At 50.2% G+C, this 12,192-nt stretch overlaps 1 pseudogene; it reads left to right on the forward strand.

The window, feature by feature from the left end:
- The first annotated feature begins 10,669 nt into the window (after positions 1-10,669).
- Positions 10,670-11,200, forward strand: LOC144690707 (ferritin heavy chain A pseudogene; annotated as a pseudogene).
- The last annotated feature ends 992 nt before the right edge of the window (positions 11,201-12,192 follow it).

Raw genomic sequence — 12,192 nt, forward strand, 5'->3', positions numbered from 1 at the left:
TATAGCTGCGCCTGAACTATCTCAGCTGTGTAAGAATGCTCACTTTATACAAAGTGTCCCCAGTGCGTGGCTGCTTCCTTTCACCCTGCCTGCCGCATGTGCTTGTGCACTACCATCAGATTGTGCTGCCTTCCCCCCACCCCCTTCACCCCAACTGCACTGCAGCCCTTGGTCCAGCACCACATGGTCGGCCAGCCCTGAAAAAGTGACTTGCCTGTGCCCTGAATGCACGGTGCCTCTTCCTTGAAGTCGAACGGGCGACCCTCGCAAGCACTGCTCAACATTAGTGTGCACTCACTTCTGAGTTCCCCTCAAAGTCAGCTCGCCAGGTGCATGCCTTTTAAATGCAGTTGTGAATCACATCATTCTGAAGCCATGTCAACATGGGAGATCAATTCGACATGGGGGGATAATTCCGGTGGGCAGGCAAGATGATGAGCTGCAAATGCATTGAAATTACATTCTCGACATTAGACCATGAGAGAGGCGGCCCACATTTGATGGACGGAGTGGACAATGGCTAATGAGGGGCAAATTGGTTGAGGTGGATTGGGAAAATGCACTAAAATGTATATTGGTACACAGGCAATGGATAGTCTTTAAAGAATTATTTCATACTTTACAGGAATGAAACAATCCTTCAAGGCACAAAAACCCAAAAAGAAAAGTCAGTCAACCGTGGCTAACAAAGGAAGTTAAGATAAAAGCAAAAAACTGCGGATGCTGGAAATCCAAAACAAAAACAAAATTACCTGGAAAAACTCAGCAGGTCTGGCAGCATCTATGGAGAGGAGCACAGTTAACATTTCGAGCCCGTATGACCCTTCAACGGAACTAAGGTAAAATAGAAAAGAGGTGAAATATAAGCTGGTTTAAGGAGGGGGTGGGACAAGAAGAGCTGGATAGAGGGCCAGTGATAGGTGGAGATAACCAAAAGATGTCACAGACAAAAGAACAAAGAGGTGTTGAAGTTGGTGATATTATCTAAGGAATGTGCTAATTAATGGTAGAAAGCAGGACAAGCAAGGTACAGATAGCCCTGGTGGGGGTGGGGTGGGGTGAAGGAATCGAAAAAGGCTAAAAGGTAGAGATAAAAAATGGATGGAAATACATTTAAAAATAATGGAAATAGGTGTGAAAAGAAAAATCTATATAAATTATTGGAAAAAACAAAAAGGAGGGGGAAAATCGGAAAGGGGGTGGGGATGGAGGAGAAAGTTCATGATCTAAAATTGTTGAACTCCATATTCAGTCCGGAGGGCTGTAAAGTGCCTAGTTGGAAGATGAGGTGCTGTTCCTCCAGTTTGCGTTGAGCTTCACTGGAACAATGCAGCAAGCCAAGGACAGACATGTGGGCATGAGAGCAGGGTGGAGTGTTGAAATGCCAAGCGACAGGGAGGTCTGGGTAATGCTTACGGACAGACCGAAGGTGTTCTGCAAAGCGGTCACCCAGTCTGCGTTTGGTCTCTCCAATGTAGAGGAAACCGCATTGGGAGCAACAAATGCAGTAGACTAAGTTGAGGGAAGTGCAAGTGAAATGCTGCTTCACTTGAAAGGAATGTTTGGGCTCGTGGATGGTGAGGAGAGGGGAAGTAAAGGGGCAGGTGTTGCACCTTCTGCGGTTGCATGGGAAGGTGCTGTGGGAGGGGGTTCAGGTGTAGGGGGTGATGGAGGAGTGGACCAGGGTGTCCCGGAGGGAACGATTCCTGCGGAATGCCACCAGGGGTGGTGAAGGGAAGATGTGTTTGGTGTTGGCATCATGCTGGAGTTGGCAGAAATGGTGGAGGATGATCCTTTGAATGCGGAAGCTGGTGGGGTGATAAATGAGGGCAAGGGGGACCCAATCATGTTTCTGGGAGGGAGAAGAAGGTGTGAGGGCGGATGCGCGGGAGATGGGCTGGACACGGTTGAGGGCCCTGTCAACCACTGTGGGTGGAAAACCTCGGTTAAGGAAGAAGGAGGACATGTCAGAGGAACTGTTTTTGAAAGTGGCATCATCAGAACAGATGCGATGGAGGCGAAGGAACTGAGAGAATGGGATGGAGTCCTTACAGGAAGCGGGGTGTGAGGAGCTGTAGTCTAGGTAGCTGTGGGAGTCGGTAGGCTTGTAATGGATATTGGTGGACAGTCTATCACCAGAAATTGAGACAGAGAGGTCAAGGAAGGGAAGGGAAGTGTCAGAGATGGACCACGTGAAAATGATGGAGGGGTGGAAATTGGAAGCAAAATTAATAAATTTTTCCAGGTCCAGACGAGAGTATGAAGCAGCACTGAAGTAATCATCGATGTACCGAAGAAAGAGTTGTGGGAGGGGGCCGGAGTAGGACTGGAACAAGGAATGTTCCACATACCCCATAAAGAGACAGGCATAGCTGGGGCCCATGCAGGTACCCATAGCCACACCTTTTATTTGGTGGAAGTGAGAGGAGTTTAAGGAGAAATTGTTCAGTGTGAGAACAAGTTCAGCCAGACGGAGGAGAGTAGTGGTGGATGGAAGTTAAGGGTTGTAGATGATTAAAAGATAAGGCCTTGAAAGTTGCCAAAAATAGTGAACCTGAAGATTGGGAGCATTTTAGAAAACAGCAAAGGAGGACCTATAGACTGATAAAGAAAGGGAGAATAGAATATGAATGTAAATTAGCAAAAAACATAAAAACGGACTGGAAAAGCTTCTATAGGTATGTAAGAGGAAATGTTTGGCTAAGACAAATGTGGGTCCATTCCAGGCAGAGTTAGAAAGTTTATAATGGGGAATAGAAAAATAGCAGAGAAGCTAAATGATTACTTTGTGTTGTTTTCACAGAGGAAGATATAAGAAATCTCCTAGAATTAGAGATCTAACGGACTAGGGGGAATGAGGAATTGAAGGAAATTAATATTAGTAAGAAGGTTAAATTAATGAGACTGAATTTGATAAGTCCCTGGGATCTGATATTCTACATCCCAGAGTGTTGAAGGAGGTTGCTATGGAGATAGTGAATGCATTGGTGATCATCTTCCAAAATTCTATAGATTCTGGAATAAATCCTGCAGATTGGAAGGTAGCAAATGCCATTCCACAGTTTAATAAGGTGGGGAGGGGGGAGAGAGAAAATAGAGAACTGTAGACCTGTTAGCCTTACATCAGTAGTAGGCAAAATACTAAAATCTGTACCAGAGGAGGTGATAAATGGACTCTTGGATGGCGAGGACTTGGTAAGACCTAGGGAAGGCCTTAGGAGTCACGAGAGGGCGATTGGAGTCTTGGAGGAGAGGCTGTGGGGGGCGGAGGTCTGGAGATCACCGGGCCTTAAGAGGAAGGTGCCCTCAGTCAGAAGGGGGCTTCTGATGGAGGCACCACCGCACCCCCAGCCAGCCTGAGATCTAATTTTGATTCTTTCCAGCCTTCCCCCACAGAGGTTCAATGATCCTGCCAGCCTAAGAATTGAGGTTGGGCGGGAAACAGCCCTTAAATGGCCATTAATTGCCCATTTAAGCACCTCAATTGGGGCAAGTGTGGGCTTCCCATCTGAGGCCTTGTCCGCCCCAGCGTAAAATTGCTGTGTGGTCAGGGCAGGCGGGAACCCGGAGGGAATCCCATCCCTGCAATTTCACGCTCCCCCCTGCCCCCACCTAAAACCTGGGAAAGCATAATATTCAGGCCTTTGATAATAACGAACTGATGGATATAGTCAACATGGATTTCTGAATGGGAAATCATGTTTGACAAGTCTGTTGGAGTTTTTTGAGGTTGCTACTCACAGAATTGCTAAAGGGGAGTCGGTGGATGTAATATACATGGATTTTCAGGAGACTTTTGATATAGTTCCCCACAGGAGGCTGGTTAGCAAATTTAAAGCACATGGGATAGGAGGTAATATACTGGCATGGATTAAGGATTGGTTAACAGGCAGAAAACAGAGAGTAGACTTAAATGGGCCATTCTTGCATTGGCAGGCTGTGCCTAGTGGGGTACTGATGGGATCAGTACTCGGACCCTGGCTGTTCACAATATATATCAATGATTTGGATTTGGAGGCCAAATGTAGTATTTCCAAGTTCGCAGGTGACACAAAGCTAGGCGAGAACGTGTGTTGTGAGGAAGGTTCAAAGCGACTTCAAGGAGATTTGGACAGGTTTAGTGGACAGGATTTTCCCCTCGTCGGGCGGGCATGGCGGGCAGGCCCGGGAACGGCCACAAGACGGACCGCCGCCCGCGATCGGGCTCGGACCGCGTTTTCATGCTGGCTGGCCAATTAACGGCCAGTCAGAGTGGAACGCACACTAAAAGCCTCAGTGCAGTTGGGGTGGGGCAGTAGGAACACGAGCGCTGAAGTCTGTGCATGCGCAGGGGAGCGCGCACTGAAAGTTCCCTGAAGGCACAGAGCTGCCTCAGGGAGCTGAAGAATTTTAAAATGAAAAATAAACATTTTACAAATGATATACACATGTGACTCAGTCACATGAAGGGGGACATGTAAAAAATGATGTTAAAATTTTTTAATTTTTTTTTTTTAGTAACCAATCGTAACCTCATCCGACCTGTGGATGAGATTTCGTAAAAAATGCAAAGGCTGCCTTGGCCTATTCGCCTGCCCACCAACTGAACGGTTGAGCAGACAGCGAAAAATACAAATTAACTATTTACTTAAGGGCCATAATAGTCCTCTTAATTGTCGGTAGGCATGCTGCTGCCTCTCACGCACACCCACTGACCGAAAGATCGCGAGAGTGCGCAATGATGTCGGGACGCACACTGGGCCTTTATTCTCTAGAGTTTTGAAGAATGAGAGGTGATCTCATTGAAACCCACAAAATGCTTAAAGGAATAGACAGGGTAGATGCAGGTAAGATGTTTCCTCTGGTTGGGGAGTCTAAAATCAGGGGACACAATTTCAAATTAAGGGGGTAGCCACTTAGGACCAAGATGAGAATTTTTTTTTACTCAGAGGTTTGTGAATCTTTGGAATTCTCTACCCCAGAGGGCCGTGGAAGCTCAGTGATTGGGCGGAATTTTCCCAGAATTGCACTAAGTGCGGTAGCGGGCGGGTAAAATGGAGTCTTACCCTTCCATGAAAATGGCGGGTTTTCACGCTGTATCTTCCCAAGCCCGCCTCATTATTTATGCATTCCCGGGAAACATGTCGTTTCCATGGGAGACAGGCTCTCATTCGCCCGCTCGCCATCACCCCGCTGTTGCATCACACCGGCCTCTATCTTTAAAAGGCAGATGCCAGCACAGCGCTCATCACCACCAGCTCACCACCACTGCCTGGCAGGCATGGCCAGCAAAGGCAAAAAGACTGCAGCCCCCCCGCTTCAACGACGGGTCCCTAGAGCGACTGCTGGATGCTATGGAGGCTCGCCGGGATGTGCTCTACACAAACTCTGGCCACAGGATGGGTAGCAATGTCACTAACCTGGCTTGGGAGGCAGTGGCAGCGGTGGTCGGTGTGAACGCCCTGCAGAGGAGGACAGACATCCTAAGCTGCAAAAGGATGAATGATCTCCCCCGTTCCACCAGGGTAAGTCATGCATTTCATCACTCCCAAGTCACACACTCACAAACCCATCACACATCCACATGGCACTCACTCACTGCCAGTGCAAGGGACATCACCAATCACTCTCTCACACATACTGTCATTGTCCTCCATGGGACCACTCACCATCCACACAGGCCAGGCAGGCTTATCATCTGGCCCGCCAGGTGTCCTGATACACTCTCCCCATCTCTATCCATGCAGGACAAACTGGCTCACAACAGGTGGGAAAGGTCGCAGACAGGAGGAGGGATGCTGGAAACCAAAGTTCTGACAGAATTCGAAAACAGGACCATCCAGCTGGCTGGCAATGACCGGGATCGGTCCTGTGCTGATGGTGAGGTCGGCGCTGCTCTGCCAAGTGAGGATCCAGCAGTGCAACATCCATCAGACAACCATGCCGTGAACGATGTGTCGTCTTTCACAGGCCACTGCCATGCACTGATTATCTCCCCTGCTTTCACAAGCACATCTGCCAAACAGCTGACTGACTCCATGACCCAGGGCCTCCAATCAAGCTCCGAAGAAACCCCTGAAGAGGTATCTGAAGGCACCCTCCCTGAAGTCCCATCACAGCACTCACCCACACCCTCAACCAGCACAGAGACACATAACTCAGTGGGACCTAGCTTTAGAGTAGTCTCAGGATCACAATCTGGTGAGCACATCACACTATCTGATCCACAGCAGGTGGGAGCAGGGACTTCCCAGGTCCCTGGCACTCGGAGGATTGCTGGAGGCCAGAACATTGCTGAGTCCGAGTCAGATGATGAACCTCTGGACTCGGTTATGTCACAGCTGCTGGAGCTGCAATGGAAGGCTAGGGACCATCAGGAAGGGATGTCCACTGCATTTCTCAGATGGCAAGGCATAATGGAGGAGTCCATCCATCTTCAGGCTGAGGTGATAGTGCCGGCATTGCAATGCACCGAGGTCAACAATGGTAGGATGGCAGCCGCCATGGAGACCTTGGTCCAGGATGTCGCTCCTGCACTGCTGTGCGGGCTTAACTCCATCGCTGATGCCATAATTGGCCTCCAACAGTGTGTACGCGAGAGGGGTGCTGGGTAGCTTGATCTCACTCCAGCTATCCCTTCTGCTCATGGAGTCAGCCAGGGGCCCTTGGGCAACGAAAGGGAGGAGGGTCAGCAGGTGCACGCTGCGGGGCCATCCACCCTTGTGACTCCGGGAGTAACGGCCCATCGGAATCCCCTCTTCCTGTGACCTCTTCCGATCCAGCTTCACAGACCGAGGAGGTTCCAGTGCCACATAGCAGGACCCCGAAAGCAGGCCGGGGCCCTCCATAGGATGCCTGCCAAAATCATCACAGATAGGGCGTCACAGTCAGCAGGCTGCCTCCACCTCCGCTGTAGATGTCCAGGAAGCACCAAGATGTAGTGGCAGATTTAGGAAAATTAGGTAAATGTAACTCTTTAGAGTCAAACAATTAAACTAAATTAACAAAACGAGGGATAATGTAAACACAGCCCCTAAATTAGGATAGCTGTAAAACCAAAGACATAGCTTAAAGAAAACTTATAAACATCAAACCAAAATGTGATTAAGTTGCACAGCCTGGCCACAGGTGTTGATCACTTGTACATACTGTTCACTATTGTCAATAAACTCCTAAGAATGTCACCCTGCTTTGGCTCCTTGTTCTGGTGAGCAGTGTTCTTGTCACTCAGATGTGAAATCTTTCTGCACAAGATAAAAGGCAGGTGTCTCAGTCCAGGGCCTCTTCCTTGTGCTCTGTGCAGCCTTCAGACCACAGTGATGGTCCAGCCTCACACTCCCTGGAAACATTATTGATGCCTGCACCTCTGAAGTGCTTGTCATTGCTGCCAGAATGTAGTGGGCAGGCGCCACAGAGTTCTCTCATGCTCTCTGTGTGCTCTCAGCACCGTTAAAGTAGGGCTGACCCCATCACACCAGCATCTGCAACCAGTGATGCTGCGCACCAGCTCCTGAAGGGCTGAGGTGCTGAAGGCGGACACAGCATCAGATGCGTCTAAAGTTTCATGGCTACGTCTCTGAGATGGCCCTGATCATGGAGCGCAAGCGAGCTGTCCTCGGCCAGACAGGGGTCAGACATTCTCAGAGGCTATGCGAAGATCTCTGGTGTGTCCTCACTGCATGTTGTCATCATCCTCCTGGAATCTAGCAACTATTAGGGTCTCCATTGCATCTCCATGACAGGAGTATTATCACAGAGGGTATTGCCGCTGCAATAAGCTGGACTGAAGTGAAACATTCAAAATTGCTATGTGAGGATCTACGGGGACACCTCACTGCATGTTGTCATCATCCTCCACAAATCTGGCAGCTATGAGGGCCTCCCGAGCATGCCTGCCTCATCTAGCCAGTGCGAGAGCTTCATTCTCATCGTCGTCACCACCGAGGAGCCCCTCACCTTCATCCCTTTTGGAGTCCTCCTTATTGGAGGGGACTTGCAGCTCCTCCATCTCCTCCTCAGCCAGCTCCTCTCCCTGTTGCAGCACCAGGTTGTAAAGGGCGCAGCAGACGACAACGATGCGTGACACCCTCTGCGGACTGTATTGCAGGGCTCCACCAGACCGGTCCAGGCACCAGAATGGCACCTTCAGCATCCCGATGGTCTGCTCCACCAAGTTGTGAGCTGCTGCATGAGCCTTATTATAGCCATACTCTGCTGCCATCTGAGGCCGCTGCATGGGTGTCATCAGCCACAGCCTCTGTGGGTAGACCTTGACCCCAAGGAGCCAACCCTGCAGCCTCTGTGGAGCCTGGAAGATGGCAGGAATCTGCGAGCGACTCAGGATGTAGGCATCGTGCACATTCCCTGGAAACAGTGCACATACCTGCAGTATGCATTTCAGCTGCACGTTCAGTGAGTGGAAGTCCTTGCGGTTGATGAAGTCCACTGAGTGTAGCAATGGAGACCTGAGTGCCACATGAGTGCAGTCAATTACACCCTGTGCCTGTGGGAATCCTGAGATCAGGGCGAATCCAAAGGCCCTTGCATCCTAGCTGTCCTGGTCCCGGGCATAAAGCACAAAGTTGTGTGCCATGGAGAAGATGGCATCCGTGACCTCATGGATGCATTTTTGGGGTGGATTGTGAAATCCCACAGAAGTCCCCCTTGGAGCTCTGAAAGGAGCCACTGACATAGAAATTGAGCACCGCAGTCACTTTCACAGCCACTGGCAGTGGATGCCCTCCATGTCCCCTTAGCGCTAAGTCCTGCAGTAAGTGGCACATGTGAGCCACCAGGTCCCTAGACATGCGCAATTGTCAGCGACACTGGTTCTCAGTCATCTGCAGCAATGGCAGGCGGCGTCTATAGGCCCTGGGTGTCGCTAGGCGCTGACCAGCCACGGCTCGCTGTCGCTCCTGGGCAGCGTGTGCAGGAACCCCTGCTGCCCCTTCTTTATGAGGTTGCTGCTCCTGCCTTTGCACCTCCAGGTGCTTCAATCGCTCTCTCCTCCATCTTCTATGGTCTCTAGGATCCAGCTAGGTCACCAGGATCCATGATCCTGATGTGGTCCTCCTGCAGCATGAAGAGAGAGAGACGTGGTTATCATGGCTGTACTTAGCATCTTTCCTGGCCCTGTGTGACCACCCCTTAATGCTTCCCGGAGAGTGCTGGTCACCCCTCGGATGGCCAGAGATGAGTGTGCTGCATGGCTGCCCTGTCAGCCTGCGACATGGGGGAGACTGCTCCTAACGGGATGCTGAGATTGTAAGAGGCTTTGAGCACCTCCAGCAGTGACTGCTCCATGGCCAATGTTGGTGAGGAGATTGTACAACTTTGTACAATCGCTCAGCAGTCTAATAAAGTGATAGCAGACTCGAAGTCTGTGCCAGGGGTGTTGAGAGGTGGGTGGGGTGGGGGGGGGAGCTGGGGTGGGGACGTGTAAGGTATGGAGTGCTTGGTGGCCCTTTGGTGCCTTCACGTTGCTTGCATGGGCAGGCAAGATAGGAGCCTGATCCCAATCATATCACTGTGGCTGTGCCTGATCTGTCTCAGTTGCAGAGGCATGGTCAGTTTATACAAGTGTCCCTAATCCGTGGCAATTTCCCTCGCTTACCCTGCCCCCCACCTTGATTGCTCGGGCATGGGATGCAGCTTTAGGGCAGCACTTGAACCACACCACCACCCCCCCCATCTCAGCAGCCGCCTCCGAGGCTGGCCAGCACTTGCCCCTGGACACCCCATCACCCCCTCTCAGCAGCCGCCTCCAGGGCCGGGCATCAGTTGTCCCCAGCCCCTGGCGCCCCTGAGGCCTGTAAACAATGGGTGAGCTGTAGAGAACACTGCTGCTCACTCACCTCAGCTCCCCCAAAACGAAGGCTGCCAAGTGCACATCGCCTGCGTGCTGTTGTGATATCCTCATTGACGCAGTCAGGCCCACAGCCCCCTGATGCAGATCGAAGGTGGCCATTTGGGCAGCCAAGTGCCAAGATGGGCTGTTTAAAAAGCCTGACTCGGTTCTCTGGGACTTTCTCTGAGTCTAAATCTTTCTTGACCATTAAGCTCTCTAGACCTCACCTCTCACACCCCCTCATCCACTCCCCATACCCATACCTGCCAACACATGCTCGCCACCAAACCCTAATGGCCTCTCATACCCTCCATTCCAACCCATGCCCCCAACCAACCCATGCCCCTTATAACCCCTAAGCCAACTTAATACCAACTCATGCCTCTCAACACCCTCATTGCCTCTTATAGCCCCTATGTCAACTGAATGTCAACCCATGACCCCCCCATCTACCCCCATGGTCCCTTATAGCCCCTGTGCCAACTTACCCAATAGCTGCCATGGGCAGACCTCAGGAGCCATGCTGAGGTGAAATGAAATGAAGTTCTAAATGTCCAATACAGACTTCACTGTATAAAAAGAACAGTCCCATTCATGAAAGCCCATTCAATACATTTAAATCCCAGCTATGGGGGATGGTGGTGGCATAGTGGTATTATCACTGAACTTGTAACCCAGAGACCCAGGTAATGCTCTGGGGACCTAGGTTTGAATTCCACTGTGGCAGATCGTGGAATTTGAATTCAATAAAAATCAGGAATTAAAAGTCTAATGACAACCATGAAGCCATTGTCAATTGCCATAAAAACCCATCTGGTTCACTAGGTGACAGTAATAGTGAAGATGGCTTCTCAAGTGCATCAGAACTACCATGAGGACTGTGAGGATGCTATTAACAAGCAGATCAACCTGGAGCTCTATTCCTCCTATGTTTACCTCTCAATGTCCTCTTACTTTGACCGGGATGATGTTGCCCTGCATCACTTTGCTGAGTCCTTCAAGGAGCAGTCACATGAGGAATGGGAACACGCTGAGAAGCTGATGAAATTCCAGAATAAACGTGGAGGTAGGATCATCCTGAAAGACATCAAGAAACCAGGGCAAGATGAGTGGAGCAATGGTCTGGAGGCAATGCAGAGAACTCTGCAGATGGAGAAGAATGTGAACCAGAGTCTGCTGGACCTGCACAAATTCTCCTCTGGGAACACTGACTCTCATCTTTGTGACTTCCTCGAGACTCACAACTTGAATGAGCAAATGAAGATGATCAAAAAGCTTGGAGATCACATCACCAACCTGAAGAGACTGGGAGCCCCTGAAAATGTCACGGGAGAGTACCTGTTCGACAAGCTCACCCTGGGGGAGAGTGACTGAACTGAATTTACTGTGGGGATCAAGTTTGCATTTAGTACCATATTTGTATAATTGACCTTTGGACCTAACAGCTTGTGAAACTGTACAAAGAGCTATTGAGACTTGGGCTCGCTTGTGAAATGTACTAATAAATAAACTCTTCAATATGGAAAGAAAAAATACCCTTTTGGGAAGGAAAGCTGGCCTACATGTGACTCCAGACACACAGCAACGTGGTTGACTCCTGACTGAACTCTGAAATGGTCTAGCAAGCTATTCAGTTGTATCCAACAGCTGTGAAGTCAAAAAAGAATTAAACTGGACAGACCACTCGGCTTCAACTTGGGCACCAGAACTGACAATGGCAAAATCCCCCTGACTAACATTTGGGGGCATGCCCAAAAATTGGGAGAGTTGTCTCACAGACTAATCAAGCGACAGCCTGACATAGTCATAGTCACGGAATCATACCTTACAGATAATGAGATGAATTTTCCGTGCCCGCTGGTGTCAGGCATGTTCAGTGGTGTGAACAGACAATATGGTGAGAAGGCCAAAAATCGGTTTTAACACCAGTTTGCGATTGTCTGCTCAGCCCATTGATGGGCTGCGTTTCCCGCCATCGGACGTCAGAAACCTCATTGTAACACACCTGCGTACAATTATAAGGCCAGCCTGCCGGAATCATCACCCCACCCAACTCCCGCTGGATCGTCCACCATGTCGCCATGTTGCACACCGACGCGTTTCCCAATAGCATATATAAGGCGTGCACTTGGCAGGCTGCACTTTGAGGGGAACTGGGACTTGTGTTCATAGTAACATTGCGCAGTGCTCACAGGGTCGCCTATTAGACTTCAAGGTTGAGGGGACTTGGCGGAGCAAAGCGCAAGGGCTGCCCTGCAGTTGTGGCAACTTGGTGGGGGGGCGGCGGCAAAGGCTACCCTGTGGTTGAGGTGACTTGTGGGGGGGTGTGTCATAAGGGCTGCCCTGTGGTTGAGGTGACTTGGGGG

This window comes from Cetorhinus maximus, chromosome 2 (genome assembly GCF_964194155.1).
Source record: "Cetorhinus maximus chromosome 2, sCetMax3.hap1.1, whole genome shotgun sequence".
Classification (NCBI taxonomy): Eukaryota; Metazoa; Chordata; class Chondrichthyes; order Lamniformes; family Cetorhinidae; genus Cetorhinus; species Cetorhinus maximus.